Source organism: Alexandromys fortis, unplaced genomic scaffold, assembly GCF_014885135.2.
Source record: "Alexandromys fortis isolate MF-2015 unplaced genomic scaffold, M_Fortis_MF-2015_v1.1 scaffold_47, whole genome shotgun sequence".
NCBI classification, from domain to species: domain Eukaryota; kingdom Metazoa; phylum Chordata; class Mammalia; order Rodentia; family Cricetidae; genus Alexandromys; species Alexandromys fortis.
The window spans coordinates 1,517,317-1,534,396 of record NW_026067957.1 but is presented as its reverse complement, the minus strand read 5'-3'; the positions used below and the strand labels follow the sequence as shown (position 1 = coordinate 1,534,396).

At 45.0% G+C, this 17,080-nt stretch overlaps 1 protein-coding gene across 6 annotated transcripts in view; it reads right to left on the bottom strand.

Annotated features, from left to right (window-relative positions):
• The window catches only part of Ston2 (stonin 2), a 166,312-nt gene that overhangs the window by 73,492 nt on the left and 75,740 nt on the right, over positions 1-17,080 (bottom strand). Inside the window, exon 1 of one of the 6 annotated variants that reach the window (XM_050152391.1) lies at positions 7,449-7,606. The exons of the other annotated variants lie outside the window; for them this stretch is intronic. The gene's annotated coding sequence lies outside the window, so the exon portion shown is untranslated. Of the gene's footprint in view, positions 1-7,448; positions 7,607-17,080 lie in introns of those variants that run through there. 6 annotated transcript variants of the gene reach the window in all.

The following is a 17,080-nucleotide window of genomic DNA, read 5'->3' as shown; positions in this document are numbered from 1 at the left end:
CCAAGCAAGAGCTAAGAGGGCTGGGAGAGAGTGCACTGTGAGTAAGGCTGCTTTCTGGACAAGCGAAAGGACCTGGGTTTGAATCCAGCAACTACACACCACACCACACCACACACACACACACACACACACACACAAACACACACACACACACACCAGGCACTGTCACACATTCCTGCAATACATGCATGGGGCAGGGGAATGTTGTGATTTCTGGAGCTCCCTGGCTGGCCAGCCCAGCCAAAATGAAGGTGTTTTGTTTCAATGAGGGACCTCGTCTTAAAATAAGATAGAGGGTGGGTCAAGTGGTGCAAACTAGCACTTGGGAGGCAAAGGCAGGCAGATGTCTGTGAGTTCAATACCAGCTAGGCCTATATAGTGAGACCCTGTCTCAAAGCTAAAGCTCCTCTGAGCTGGCCACTAGGTGTGATCCTTTGCACCTCAGTTGTGCTGAGCTATGAGGTAGATCTGATGCAACACATGGATGCAAAGCCCATCAACTAGTAGCCTGAAAGAAAACGCTGTCAGTGTTCTTAGTAACAGTGTACAATGTGGTCTCTACCCTGGACAATATTTATGAACCACAATCCTATATTAAAACACTGATTTCCTATCTCAACAGGAGGCTCAGGCCACAGTTAAAGAAGGAAAGATGAACTCTCAGAAATAGACATGCACCAAAACATTTGAGCCACAGCAACGCTGGATTAGAAGATGTAATAAGACCCCAACAACAAGACTAAATAGAAACTGGTTACTTCTCTCTCTGTCTCTCTCTGTCTCTCTCTCTCTCTCTCTCACACACACACACACATACACATTCTTCTCTTATACAATACATTCTGACCAGTTTCCCCTCCCCCTTACTCCTCCTAGCCTTGCCCCAACCACTCCTCTCCTCCAGATCCACTCCTCCTCTGTTTCCCTTCAGAAAAGAGCAGGCCTCCCAAAGATATCAAGCAAACACAGCATAACAAGTTAAAATAAGACTGGGCACAAACCCTCTTCTCAGGGCTGGGTGAGGCAACCCAGTAGGAGAAAAGGGTCTCAAGGGCAGGCGAAAAAGTCAGAGACACCCCTACTCTCATTGTTAGGAGTCCCACAGAAATACCAAGCTAACAAGCATAATATATTTGCAGAGGAGCTAGCTCAGACCCATGAAGTCTCTGTGACTGCTGTTTCAATCTCTGTGAGCCCCTATGAGCCCTGCTTAGTTGATTCTGTGGGCCACATTCTCCTTAAACTGGGTGGCACCTTTAATTCCAGCATTTGGGAGACAGAGGCAGGGGGATCTCTGAGTTCGAAGCCAGAGAACCGGTTATTTTTCACCAGAGAAAATAAATGATAACTAAGGTATGTCGGAGGACCTAGAGTAACTGATGTCACCTGATGTCACCCTTCTCCAGGAGTTGGAGAGGAGACAGCGCACCAAGTGACCTGCATGGTTTACAGGACACTCCATAGAGATTTCAGTCAATTCTCTGCAGCATTCCTTTCCTTTGAAATCTCATTCAGTAGATCATACAAGATCAAATGCTACTTCCACATTACCAGGAGCAAACAGATTGGCTCCAAAGGTGAGCACTTCCCTGCCTCTTGGCCACTCAGGGACCCAACTATAACTCCATGATCCATTCCAAAGGAAATGGTATGATTCCTTCACACGCCCTACTACCTGCTAGTAGGTAGTAATCCTACTACCATTTCCCACGCTAAGAAAGCAGATCTATTTCCCTGACCTTTGACACTAGACTTGGTCATGTGAGATGCTTTGAGTACTAGAATAGTATGAGATTGAGGACACAATTAGAAGCTGGAAATGGAACACCATAGTCTTTGCCATCACCATGAGTGTATGTGTGTGTGTGTGTGTGTGTATATATATATATATATATATAATATATGTATATATTATATATGTGTGTGTGTGTGTGTGTGTGTGTGTGTGTGTGTGTGTGTGTGTGTGTATATATATATATATATATAATATATGTATATATTATATATGTGTGTGTGTGTGTGTGCTTTCACTAGCAGGGAGAATAGAATGAGGGGCATGGGTGGCAAAGCTACTCCCATCTGAGCTCAGCCTAGAATTAGCTGGATCCCTGGTTCAGCCTGTAGAGGGGCGAGGAAATGGGCAGTATTGTACACCACAGGGATGCTGTAGTTGTATTGATTTTTTTTTTTTTTTTTGAGATAGGGTTCCTCCTCTATGTAGCCATGGCTGGCTTATAACTCATTATGTAGACCAGACTGGTCCCGAACTCACAGATACCTGCCAGCCCCAGGACTGGGATTAAAGGATGCCTAGCTTGTAGTTTGCGCAACAACCGAATCGCCCAACACAATACTAGTTTACCTGTAGTCTAAGAGTTCAAATAGTTTTTGCTTTTCCTTAACATGTAATAAAAAAGAGACATCTCTGATAGTTTTCTTTATTACCCCATAAATTTGGAGTCCCATTGCCTTCCTAATGTCCAAGACTCTTGAGTTCATGTTGTGTTCTAGTCCGCAGAGAACACGAGGTCAAGATTACATAATTGTAATTATCAACTGCACCTGTGATTTTTTTTCCATCCAGCATCAGGGCCAATGTGCTTTTTCCTGAAGATAATAATAAAATGATTTCTGCAGCTAAAAGTAGAGTCAGTAACAAATTCTGAAGCACCAAATGTTACTTGCTTAAGTACTGGAAAAACTGCAGTCACTGCATTTGCAGTAATGACAGTTCTGTGGATTGGCAAAACCCACCAGTTACTAGCTTTTTTTTTTTTTTCCGGTTACTAGCTTTTATTCTTGGCCAATCACCAGAGCTTTGCACATTAGATTCTAAATCTCCATCAATACTTATATGTCCGATCAAAACAAATATCAAACAATATTTGATGAAATACTGGCAATAGACACAAGCCTGTTGTTAAAAACCAACCCGGGGGTAGTAACAATCCTAAGAACTGAGGACGTCTCACCCAACACCAATCTAACAGAACTCCATGTGCTGACCAAATCAAGTCTGTGATGACATTAGTTGATTCGAAAATGTGCTCAGGAACCAAGTCCAGGCAGACCAAATGCATCAGTTGGTTGTGGGTTGCATAATAAACCCATCTGCATTCTAGCTTAAATCAACAAGCGTTTGTCATCATTCTGTGGCTTGGCTCATCTTGGCTGGGCCATTCAAGTGTCTGGACAGCTCAGCTGGTGGAAGTGGGTCTCTGAGCCACTAAAGACCATCCAAGGAGCATCTGTTTCAAGAGATGCAAGCGCAGGTATATGAGGTCTCCCAAGATCTGGAGTAGGGAACACACACCTTTACTTCTGTATGTTACTGGCCAGCGCAAGCAAGGAAGGCAAGCTTCGGTGGAAAGTCTGGGAAAAAGAAACAGCACCACTTGGTAAAAGGAGTCCCAAATCATGCTGCAATGGAAGAGATTCAAAGAGAATGACAGAACCCATTTTTTTTTTTGCAATCAATTTATTACACAGAACGAAGTGGGGTGGGGGGAATGTCAGCTCCAGCCACGTGTGAATCTAAGCAAGGGCTGTATCATTATGAGTTTTATCTAGAAAAGATACAAGGCTCTCACATTAAAGCTTCATTCCTATTTCTACTTCTGCCCGTGCTTGCACACGCATGCACGCACTGCTTAAAATCCTTCTGACCTCAGCCTTGCTTGCACCAGAGCAGAAGCAATCTGGCTGCTTCCGGCACCATGTATATCATGGTTTGGGGCATCGGAAGATGTGGAAGACGTGAGTATCTGGTCAGGGCAAACCTATCTCTCTGCAGTGTCTCTGCTTGGCTTGGGATGTGACATTGCTACATCCTCAGAACACATGCACAACCATCACATGAGGAGCACGAGAATAAACGTTACACGGCAAAGGTAACACGTAAGAACTGCAAGGAGTCCAGAGAAGCAGGAACCTGGAACTTGCTAAAGATTACAGGCTGATGGCTACTATACTTTAGCTAAGGGCTGCTGCCTCAGCTAGCCCTGACTCCCTAGGTCACTCACACTTGCCCATTGTCACCACTTAGGAAACATGCAAAAACTATGTTGACTACATCTACAACTGTTTTTCCCGATCTGGGTTCCAACACGTACGTGCGCGGCCTGAGACTTAGAAGCAGTTCTTATACAATAAGGTGTGGCTTCTATTTTGTTTTGTTTTTTTAGAAAAATCACCGTGACCTTTTGGAGAATGCCATCACCACTGCCACTTGAATGCCTTAAATACCTACTTGTGAGGTCTAGTCAGCGTGGGGCGGAAGAAGAAAGAATTCCAGCAAGCAGAACAGTTTAACAGATGAGTAGGATCAACTAGGAAGTTCCTAAAGGCTCTTTGGAGTTAATTCTTCAAGCAGGAAGGGGAAGGTATACCTTTCTCAAAAGCAAAGCTGTCTAGAGGAGTACATACATAGACTAGCTCTGGCTTATTTAAAAAAAAAAAAAAACAAAGAAGAAAGAAAGAAAAGGAAAGGAAAGGCTATGAGTTCTCTTAGGTATGGTAGAGGAGAAAGTTTATTGTAAGCCAAAAGAAAAGCATAGCCAGAGGCAAGGGACATCAGGGAAAATTCAGAGGGTACATAACTCTGAGCTGAGCTGGGCCATGTGGGGAGAGGCGGAGGAGAAGAGAGAGGTGAGAGAGGAGGACAGTAACCAAGAGAGCAAAGGTATAAAAAGGGCTGGTAACCAAAATGGCTGGATTATATAGGGAAGAGCCTCTCTCTGGAGGAAGGACAGTCCAGGTAGGGACTGAGGGGTGCTGGAAAAACCTGGTGGCTGTGGGGGCCAGCCAAGATAAGCTAAGTATGGACAGGTCACCCAAAGGAAGTTCTTTAATTCCAACCATTATCACCTGGCAGAGGAGAACTCTGGCCCTGATAAATTTAATTAGAGGCCTGAGTCACAGTAGTTTATCCTAAGGCAACACCTGGTTGCAGGACCAGACCACTGCCCCAAAAACAGAACATTGAAAGGAAATGCCTAACATTCCAATCACTGTAGATAGGACCACCTGTCAGTGCACATTCACCAGGACACCCCTAGACAAATGTTGGTCAATCAGGAGTTCTGAACCTCAGAAACCCCTCACCCCCACCTTTACTACTATAAAAACCCAATTCTAATTGAGCTCAGGGCTCTCCAGTTATTCCAATATGTCTGACATGCGAAGAGACCGAGTTTGCAAACTTGATTAAAATAAAGGCTCTTTGCTTTTACATATGGGACTGGTCTCCTTGTTGGCTTTTGCAGGGACTTCGCAGATTTGGCTAGGCTGGGTTTGATATGTTAAATAGGCACCTCAACTATTTGTCCCAGGGTTTGTAAGTCTAGTTTACAACCTGCCGGGTAGGACCGCTGCTTACAATACCAACCACCAAGAGGGCCAAATCCAAGAGAATAAATAGTAAGAGATGCTCTAAGTTTGCCATGAAGATGCCTCAGAAAAGCGTAGTTAAGCAAGCATTGCATCCATTTTGTTTCAAGACAAAAGCCGAGAGGACGTTAGGGCACCAACGGGAGGAACCATCAACCACTCTCTTCCAGAAGGTATGCCGCCCCAGAGTTCCAGGTTTGGTAGGGAGAGTGGTATCATCTTATCACACAAAACATTCAGTGTGCAAATGCTTGCAAAGCCAGAACGGAACAGTCCTCGGTGTTCTGCAGGGCAGGGGACAGCTCGGTACGCGTCCACTTGCTCTCTGTCACAAATGAACAGTCCTAGATTTAAACTAGGGATTGCCAGGTAAAGCCGCCCCGGCACAGTGTTTCTCCCTCCACTTCTCACACAAGTGCCTCACTCATTTCTCAGGGCGAAGAGCTGACTGATTGGGAGGCCTTCAGTTAGTTCCAGCTTTTAATTAGCCAAGGGGAAGCCACTTGGATAAGGAAGCAAACACCTGGCATTATCACCCCAGGAACACAGATAATGACGATGAAGACAAGCCAACGACTCTCTTCAGCAGGAGGCTCGCAGGGATTCCTGCAGACTGGAGCAGGAGCCCAAACCCTCTTAAGAGGCTTTTCATCCAGCGCCCCACCCCCTCCGCTCTCACACACCAACTTTATGCTCAAGTGCTCTCCCGCCTTCATATTTTTTTTTCCCCAAAGCTATTCATTGCTGCATGAAAACTCAGGTTTGCTCAATTTAGGCAGCTCCTTACGCAGAATCCTGGTGCTGCCTGCTCCAAGGTGCCAAAGAACGATGCAGTGAGAGGCACCTGGGCACGAGCCAGCTATCCACATGCATCACGCAGGGAGCCTCTGCTTAGCGCAGTTTCTATCACAGTTCCTATTCTGCCTGCCTCTTAGCTCGGCATCTTCCCCCACTCTAATGTAATCACGAGGTAATTCCTCGGGGCTCTGAGGAGAATAGCACGTCTCCAATACACAGTCCTAGTGTGATCGAATTAAATTTACCCCTTGCTCTTTGTCTTGCCTTTCAAACATTTTTGTTTTTTGTTTCTTTTTCCCTCTCCTATATATTCAGGTTTAGATGGGGCCAGGGAAACAGAGGCAGTGGTTTTATTCGGCCCCACGCCAGTGATTCTGTGGCTTGTTTTCAGAAGATCTGAAGCCCAGCCGATGCGAACAGTGAGCAACTTGATTGCTCTAAATGACTCTCTCACCCACAGCCTGGAGAGAGAAGCTCTTGGCCCGAATCCCGCACAAGAAACCTGCTTCCCAGCTTCCTCCATCTGTCTGGCGACCCTCCTCTCTCAGAGTCCTCAGCATACAATACAAAGATCTCCGTTTTCTCCCCTTAAAGACACACGAGGTTCACATCAAACGCTAGCCCTTTCTCTTCCTGGACTGTTGCCACTTTAATACTTCCGTGCTCACATAAATTTAATTAAACTCACTTATCTCTTAAGAAGACCTTTTCCACCCCACCCCCCACCCCGGAACACCACCTCAGGTCACCTCTCCAGAGTAAAACCTTTTAAAATAGATTTTTCTCTTTGCTTTTCAGACAAAATGTCATGTTGGTTTTCTTTAAAGCTATAGTAATAATCAGGTGTACACTTTAGTCAGAAGGGCCCACACATTAAAATGACCACAAGCCCTTAGCACAGTTTTCTCAAAACCTATTTGGTTATTTGGTGAGCAATTTGGAAGAGGAGGTGGGGGGGGGGAGGTGTAGGGGAGTGGAGAGGTGGGGGGTGAGGTTTGGCATGGATAGTCTCCACAAGGCCAAAAGGCTAAGTTATACTATCAGAAGTCCTGAGTATGTTAAGTTTTGTTGTAAGTCAGGCTATCGGGTTACAAGTTCTAATAAACTAGGCCAGAGAAAGACATTTCTTTGTCTCGGGACCACTGAAAACTAACCAAACAGAACACCTCTCAAAAACACGCCCACCTCATCACAATTGAACGGGAAAGCCAACACAAGGAAAACAAGGTCCGTGGAGAGATCCGATTGCAGGTAGCCCTTACCACTGTGAGCAGAATCCCCCTGGGAACCCTGGCCCGGGCTCTGGGTCCTCCCGGTTCAAGGAGGTGGTGGTGACGAGGGGTCCTGGGAATGGGTGCGGGTAGAAGTGTACTCCGTGCATGCTTCAACAGGACTCCGGCTGTCTGCCTGTCTGCCTGCCACTCAGTCCTCTTGTCTGGGTGGGAAGGGCCAAGACGAGGGGGAACAAAGTGCAGGTTACTCACTGCCTTCTCAGGCAGACACACCCAGGAGGAGGGAGAGGCAAAGCGGACTGGGAGACTCTTCTGAGGCTCTGCCTGAGAGATCAGTAGGATTCCTTTTGTTATTACTTCCTGAGTTAAGTCGGCCTGAGCCTGGGTGCTGAAGGAGGTAAATAACACTTGGTGGCTGGATTGCAAGAATGTAATGCAAAGGTTGCTTTGAAAGGAAGATACCTAAGCATACACCTTCAGGCTGAACCCCCCACATTTGATTCTGCTGGGTTTAGGTTATCAACATTGAATCAACGGACAAGTGAACGGTTGGTTACCTGGAGCAGAAGCTGGGAGAGCCTGGAGCAAGAGAACTAGCATGTACTTCTAATATAACCTGCAGACTCCAGTCTAGGAAAACGGGATGCTCAGCTGCCTCCTACAGTCAGCCTATGGGCAGAATTTTGTGTAAGATGCATGCTATTGAGTCAGAACTCTGTAAACAGAGGTAAAATGAGATGGAAATGGAGCCATAGCAATTGCAAGAACTATCACCTCATAGTCTGGTAACTGGCAGATCCCGAAAGCATCATTCTCTGATAAAGGGACCATATTGTGACTTGTCTGTCAGGGTATTTGTGGGTGTGCCAAAACAAAAACAGCTTTGGTAACTCCAAGAAGATAATGGTGAAAACAAGGGAACCGGCCTTGGTACTTTCTACACCCAGATGCTAATCTCATTTAACCCGAAAACACGCTCAGGAGGGGGCTGTGCCTCTCTCTTCATATTTGAGCACACTGAGAGTTTGCACTCAGCCAGCTGAGGAGAAAGCCCAGGCTTTGGACCCAGGTATGTCAGAATTCAAGACCTCATACTGTCCCAGTACATCAGCAGGCATGTCTGCAATACATTAAGTAAAGCGCTCCTTCAGTTTACCTAAGACCAAGACACCTTTTCTCAAATTGGCATAAGCTCTCCCCAAAACCGGTATATCATAAGACAGAAGTCTATGGAATAAAAGAAAAACAGTTTCTTTATTGTAGCATCTCAAAGCCTTTAATAAGCTTGTACCCCCATAAGGTAAAGTCTTGTGGGGGTAACTCATGCCAGAACTCACAGCACTCTCTGAGGCAGGAGGATGGCCACCAAATTGATGACTGCCTAGTGAGACCCTATCTCAACAAATAAGTAAGCCATATTGGTGTGGTGATACAAGCCTTTAATCCCTGGTGGAGGCAGGAGAATCTACACAGGGAAATCCAGACGAGCCAGGGCTACAGACTGAGACTAGGACTCAAAAAAAAAAAAAGGAGAAGAAATTTTAAAGAGCAGTGGGAAGGTAGGGCTGGGCAGATGACTCAGCAGTTCACAGAGTGCTGCTCTCACAGAGGAGGTAGTTCCCAACACCCCTGACACCAGAACTCCAGCTCAAGGGACCTAACAATCTCTTCAGGTGGTCAAGGGCACCTGCACACATATGGTGTCTATTCACACTGACACACATGGAAACTAGAAATTTCATTTCAAAAAGCAACAGCAGCCTGGCAGTGGTGGCGTGGATCTCAGTGAGTTCAAGGCCAGCCTGGCCATCAGAATGAGTTCCAGGACAGCCAAGACAGAGAAGCCTATTTTGAAACACTCCTCTCCCCGCCAGCCTTTACAAAGCTAAAACAAATTGTGAATCTACAAGCCTGGGGGCCCATGCTTACCTTTCTCAAAGGGGTTTGGGGTTTTTTTTGCTTGATGAGAGGAGAATGGTTTGAATTCAGCCAACACTAGTAATGGAAACAAGCCATTGCATTTTTCTCTTCCTCTCATAAATTATTTTTAAATTTATAAAAAAATCCATCATGAAAACTTTCAAGGGGTGAATGAATATAAAATAAAAAGTAATCTCCCCATTATCCCCCAGTCCAGTCCCAGTCCTCAGAGGAAAGGCAGCACCACTAACGTTCCTTATGCTTCTGGCCACGATGAATGTACTCTTTAAAATAACACACCCGGGCTAAAGTATAAGCCTGGTGTGCTATTCGGCACATTTTTAAACTTAATGATATGGGAGAATATTTCCCATATCAGCATATTGAACTGCTATTAGCACGTCAGAGTCGAGAAAAGTAAAGGTGGGTCAAGGCTAGGGAGGATGTTCAATGGAAGAATTCTTGCCTGGCATTTGTGCCAGCCCAGAGTTCGATCCCTAGCACTGGGAAGAAGGAAGAAAAAGTATAAGGGGGAGTCTAAAATATGAGGCTACTGAATTACAAAACTGTCCTCTTGGGCAGGGCAGTAGTGGCGCAAGTCTTTAATCCCAGCGGTTGGTCAAGACAGAGTCAAGCAGAACTCTGAGTTCAAGGTCAGTCTGATCAGAAGGAGTTCCCAGGTGGTCAGGGCTAAACACAGAAAGAAACCCTGTCTCGGAAAAAGAAACAACAAAATAAACAAATAAAAACAAAACAAAACAAAACAACAAAACCCTATCCTCTAGGTGCTGGAGAGATGGCTTAGTGGTTAACAGTGCCCAGCACCCACTTGTAGGCTCACAACTGTCTGTATCTCTGGTTCCAGGAGATGAGACACAGTCTTCTGGCTTCTGAGGGCACCAGGCATGCAAGTGATATGTAGACACACATGCAGGCCAAACAGCCATATACATACATGTCGTTTTAATTATTTTAATACATATATACTTTTTAATTAAAAATATCTTCTGTGTGTGTCATGGTAAGCTTCATGGATCTGCCTGGCTTCCCACTCCAGCCCTGGTTTAACCTACAGCTGGGGCTCAGGAGTAGAGTGGGGAGACTCTAGCACTTACCTCAACATAAAGACCTAGCAATGGTGGCAACAAAACTGATAAATAGGGGCTGGAGAGACGGCTCAGCAGTTAAGAGCACCGGCTGCTCTTCCAGAGGACCTGGGTTCGGTTCTCAGCACCCACTGGGCAGCTCACAACTGTCAGGGGATCTGACACCTTCACACCAAGGCACATAAAATAATTTAAATTATTTTTAAAGAAACGATAAATAAATAAATAGTGCTCAATGAGCACTTAGCATGTCCTCGGTGTTTTTTAAAATTCCTATCCACCCTTTCTCTCCAGAACCCTGTAATGTAAAAGCTGTTTATAGGAAGAAGCCAATCACTTTGTAGCGAGCGCATGGGAAGAGCACAAAATGCTTAAAGCTGCTGCACTAACACAGCAGACAGTCTTGCTTGGCGTCCCTGATTTTTGCCACCAGGCAGTCTTCTCGTAGGATTATGATGCGATGCGATTTTCCTGGAGGAACACTGCTGTAAAAGCTCTGTTCAAGGAGCTCAGCTTGGCTTCCTATAAATTCCAGACATGATCAATAAACTCTGTTTTGGTCTTTTTTTTTTTAAATAAAATTTTTTTGAGACTAGGTTTCTCTGTGTAATACTCCTAGCTGTCCTGGAACTCACTCTGTAGACCAGGCTCACCTGGAACTCACAGAGATTCACCTGCCTCTGTCTCCCAAGTGCTGGGATTAAAGTTGTGTGCCACCACGCCCCTTCCCTCTTGGCTCTGTTTTGACCTTTTTATATTATTATTATTATTATTACTATTATTAGTCGTAGTAGTATATTTGGGGGCTAGAGAGATGGCTCAGTGGTTAAGAGTGAATCCTGCTCTTCCAAATACCTCTAGTTCAGTGCCCAGTACTTGTTTTCAGGCAGCTCACAGCTGATGACAGGCCATAGCTCTGTCCCCAGGATCACCTGACACCTCTTTAGGCTCCTGCACTCATGGGCACACAACCTATATCCACCCCCAGTACACAATTAAAAATAAAGTAAATCCTTTAAATTTTATTTTATTTACTGTGTGCGTGGTGGGGCTGTATGCACATGCATGTCGTAGCTCATGTGGAGAAGTCAAAGGACAATTTGTGGGAGCCAGTGGGTCCCAGGAATCCAATTCAGATCAAGCAGCAAGTGCCTTTATCTGCTGAGCCATCTTGATAAATGATCTCCTACGACAGAAACTGAGAGCGCCTCAAATAGTCTCACCTTTTTAAAAATTATTTTTAATTCTCTTCTTTCACACTTTTTGTATGTATTCACTTGCATTGCCATCCCTTATCTCCCCTGCACCAAACTTTTCTTATTCGCAGCAGTCTCCCTTTACTTTCATGCTTTGTGTGTATGTGTATATGTGTGTGTATGTATGTGAGTATGTGTATGTGTGTGAGTGTATATGTATGTATGTGTGCATGAGTGTATATATGTGTGTGTGTGTGTGTTTGAGTGTGTGTATGTATGTGTGAGTGTCCCACATAATTATATATGAATATATGAGTATTATATAATTATATATATGAATTATATATGAATATCATTCTACTCACTGCACGAGCATTGGCAGGGGTTATTTATTGGAGCAAGGGTGACTTACTTGTGACTACACCACTGAGAAAGACGACTTCCTTTCCCCATTGACTATTAACTGTCTAGAGTGGCTCAGGGGGGGCCGCCTTTCATCTGCCATGTTGGCCGGCCCAGCTTGCAGGTAACCACCACTGCTGTGAGTTCCTGTGGGCATGGTGGGCACAACGGCCAGGTCACATGCAGAAAACAGCACTTGACGGCACGCCTTCCCGTTTCGCTGCCTCTCACATTCTTTCTACCCTCTGTTTGGGGATTTTCCAGAGCCTGGGAGAAACGATATAGATGCCATCTTTTGACAGCCCCTCCTTTATTACTGAAAGAAACAATGTCTAATAGGTTGCAGGACAGGCTCCAAAGCTTCAGAGAAACCCTGTCTGAAAAAAAAAAAACAAAAACAAAAACACAAGAAAGAAAGAAAGATTTTGCCAAATGATTTTCTTCATTTAGATTATGGAAAATTTCAAACATACATGAAAGTGCTGAGAAAGGTGTAGCAAAGATTCAAACATCAAAGCACATTAGGGCTCACCCTATGTTCATGAACTGAAGGCTCAGTCCTAGGGACTGAGCTGGGACATAGTAGCGTCTTTAATGGGTGGGACCCACTAGAAGGTCGTACATTCACTTGAAGAAGACTGTGGGACCCTTATCCTTACCCCCTTTCTTTTCCTTTTGTACTTCGTAGCCATGCGGTTATAAAATGTCGCTCTGCCATGACCTCCTACTAGGGGCACGGATGGTGGAGAGTAGTAGGTGGTTTGAGACATGCACCCTACAGGCTCTTGTGTTTGAAAACCTGGTCCCTGCCCGGTAGTGCTGCTTTGGGAAGTTCTAGACCTTCTAGCACCCACATTCTTGCTGGAGGAAGGATGTCACTGGGCGGGGGGCGGGGGGGGGGGGCTTTTAGACTTTAGAGCTTTGCTCTATTTCCAGTTGGCTCTCTGTTTCCTCTGTGCGGCTGAGACATGATTTCTCAGCTTCTTGCTCCTGCCATCTGTTGCCAGAATTCCCTTGTCATGAATTCTTCCTCCATCACAACGAAAATTAAGACAAACAAGGACTTCTAAAGCTGAGTAAATGTTTTCTCATTATAAGCTGATTATCGCGGGAATTTCGCTATAGTAACTGAAAGCTTACTAGCTCACCTTCTACAGTGGGTCGAACTGTGCCCTTTAAACCACAGGCTGACGTCTTGGCCTTCCAGAACCTGCGAATGTCATCTTAATTGGGAATGGGGACGTTGCAGAGGTGACTCAAGATGAGTCACGATGGATTAGGGTGGGTCCCCTAAATTTAATCAGTGTTTTCCTTGTAAGAAATGCATTGCTATAAGGACAAGAAGGGGGCATAAAATGGAGGAAGAGACGAGTTATGTTTCTACAAGCCAAGGAATGTTAGGGATCACTGGAAGTTACGCGATACCCTAAAAACATGCAGAGTTTGGACTTGTTATCTCTAGAGCTGCAAAAGGATACATTTCTACTGTGTCAGGACACCCAGTTTGTGTTCATTCGCTGCAGCACCTCTGAGAAACAAAGCACCCAGAGAACTCGGATCCCAAGTGTAGCTCAGTCGGTCTACCTTGGATTTAAACTGCTCAGCGAGAGAGGTGGCGTGCAGGGTGTGGGGTGTGGGTGGAGATCCCAGATGGGAGAACGTGAATCAGCAAATCAGCTAGAATGGGCCTCGCATCAGCAAGGCGTACAGCCGACTCTTCAAAGCTACACAAGTACCAACAGGTGAGGCCGCCTTACCTGGCAGGCAAGTGGGCAGAAGCTACACAACCTGCTGGCACAGACACGTCCTGATGAGACTGCTCTCTGCGTGGTTAGGCCGCTTTCATCTTCTCAGGTGGGGAAGGGGAAATGCGAACAGGACTCAGGCATGGTGGGAGGGAGGGCCTATCCCAGGCATCCTTCACTGTACCCTAAAACAATGTCCATCCGAAATTGGCTTCGACTGCCAAGCACTGACCACCAGGCAAAACTGCCTTTCATCTAAACTGAAGATCACCAGACAGTGGACAGAATCATTGGAATTGACAGCCTAGCTGCCCAGGTCAAGGTAGGCTTGTCTTCCTACAGATTTCTTAGCCCACAGGATCTTCTGGAGTCTGGCAGGCCTTGCACTAAACAGCAAAAGAAAAAATACGACCCTCAGCGACCATAGAAGACCCTGAGGAGGGGCTCTAGGTGCCAACCAAGTAAGTTCTCTGTCATTTTTTAATCAATAACTCAAGTAAAATTTTATCATTTTCAAAGATCTCTTATGCAGTTTAACAATGGAAATGTTTTGTCAGTTTAAAAGGACAACCTCATCAAACATATTTCAGTAAAATACAAATATAAGTTATTAAGGTGTGTACCTGCAAGTTATAAAGGTGTGAAGACAAATACAAGTTACCAAATCTCTCTCTCTCTCTCTCTCTCTCTCTCTCTCTCTCTCTCTCTCTCCCTCTCTCATGTTGCCTCCCATAGTCTTTTTTTATATTTATCTATCTATCTATTTATTTATTTATTTATTTATTTAGTATACAGCTAGCCAGAAGAGGGCACTAGACCTCATTACAGATGGTTGTGAGCCACCATGTGGTTGCTGGGAATTGAACTCAGGACCTTTGGAAGAGCAAGCAATGCTCTTAACCACTGAGCCATCTCTCCAGCCCTGCCTCCCATAGTCTTAAAGATACTTTTCATTATGCAAAAACATCTGTCATAGTCATTCTGACATAAATATGCTACTGTTTATATAATGTATTTGTTTAAAACTTATATTTTCACAAACCCAAAAAATTCTTGTGGGTTTCAGGGAGCTGAATTGAAGGATCCACCTTAAACAGGTCAGATATAACCCTCTCAATTCCCTGGTCCTAAATATTTTTTCCAAAACTTAACTTTGTCGTCTGTTCTGCCAATATCATTTTTTTTTTTCAAGACAGGGTTTCTCTGTAACTTTGGAGCCTGTCCTGGAACTAGATCTTGTAGACCAGGCTGGTCTCGAACTCACAGAGATAAGCTTGCCTCTGCCTCCTGAGTGCTGGGATTAAAGGTGTGCACCAGGACCACCTGGCTTCTGCCAATATCTTAAACAGTTGTAAGAGATACCATGTATTTCCACACCACAAACACTGGACAGGAACAAAGAGACCAGTTACCCCAGGATGTGACCAGTACCCAGCTTTCTCAGGTTCTCCCCCTAAGATGATGCCCACAAATCCTTCCTTCCTTCTTTTCTGTTTCTCTCCCTTCTCCCCACGTCTCCCCTTTCTCCCTCCTCTCTATCTGTTTCTCTCTCTTTCTGCTCTTCTCCCTTCTCCTCTTCCCCCCCTTTCTCTTTCCCTTCCATAACCCACTACATAAATACCCACTTTCTCTACATGGCGTGCTTATAGGTCTCTGTCTCTCACCTGCCAAATGGCTCCCTGCCTGGGACCGGCTGCCTTTGTGGCCCGCCATGGTCTAGTGGCCCACTGCCCATTGCTGCCAGTCAGGAATCTGCACTGTTTTTTACCATAACAGAGGTCTGTGGCCTAATGGGAACATTTGTGCACCAAAGAAAGATGCTATGTTACTTAACTGTGCAAACGGTCAGGAAGCCACCCCTCGCACTGAGAATACATCACAACAATGAAGGGAAGAACATGGCAAGCAAGGCCGCCATGACACCTGTTACAAAGTCACTGTCTGCACATATAAAACACGAAATAATGGAGGTGGTTGTTCATGTTCCCTGAACACTCTGAGCATGGAGTGGGCTGTTAGAGTCAAGATGAGCCTTGGCTCTGATAAGTGAAGTGTGTCAAGGGTTGCAAGATTACAAACTGTGTGTGTGTGTGTGTGTGTGTGTGTAGGTGTAGTTTCTTTAATGTTACAATGAAATTTAATAATAAAGTGTCTTAAAATGAAACTGGTTATTTTTAAAAATAAAAAGGGCTACCACATGCACATCTTTACAATTTTTTTAATAGCTACCAAGGAGAGCCAGTAACCATCTTTGCCTTTTTCCTCACCCACACTGAATTCTAAAGGGGTCAACAACACATGATCATGATTTCATTAGCATTTAATTGATGGCTAATCAGTCATCTCAGGTGTGCTGGCTTGATTTCCCCAGATTAACTCCTTCAGAACAAGAGTTACCTCCTTTCTCGGCATCTGCTAGCACCAACTCCAGGGCTCATCAATCTCCGAGATTAGGGGGACTTATACACAAACTGCTTCTGGTCCCTCTGAAAAATGAGTCATAATTAGCGACCTAATGATTACTTTGGGGCAAGGAAGGAAGTAGAAAAGGCTGTGAGACTTCTGTTCACGTTTGGGGTCTACTAGTCATTTTCTATTGGTTCCCCCAAAACAGTGGTCCTCAATCTTCCTCATTCGGCAGCCCTTTAATACAGATTCTCATGTGATGAACCCCAGCCATGAAATTATTTTCATTGTTACTTCAGAACTGTGATTTTGCTACTGTTATAAATCATACTGTAAATATCAGATATGCAAGATATCTGACCTGCAACTCTCAGAGCGGTCGCAACCCATAGGCACCTTTTATCAGCGAGGTAGTCTCATCTTGCTTTCTCTGTGTCTGAATGATGACTACCAACTCAGCCTTTTCTCTTCCCAGAATTCTCCTGTTCTGGTCGCTCTGCCTATACTTCCTGCCTGGCTACTGGCCAATCAGCATTTTATTAAACCAGTACAACTTACAAAACTTTACAGGGTATAAGACTATTGTTCCACAGCATGTGTGTGTGTGTGTGTATACATGCTTGTGTGTGTGTATGCATGTGTGTATACATGCTTGTGTGTGTATGCATGTGCGCGCCAGGCTAAAACAGTATCTTGTTCTACAGAGATGAAAAGCTAGCCTTTCTCAGTGACTTCTGGAACTGACTTGCTCTGGGACAGCCACTGATACTTCAGGTTCTTGTCAGTAGCAGCTGCTGGTCCCATGTATCTTTGGAAATGTGGACAAGGGTGTCTTGTGCTACACTGTGCTGAGGGAGGGATGTGTGTGTGTGTGTTATTCCCCCCCC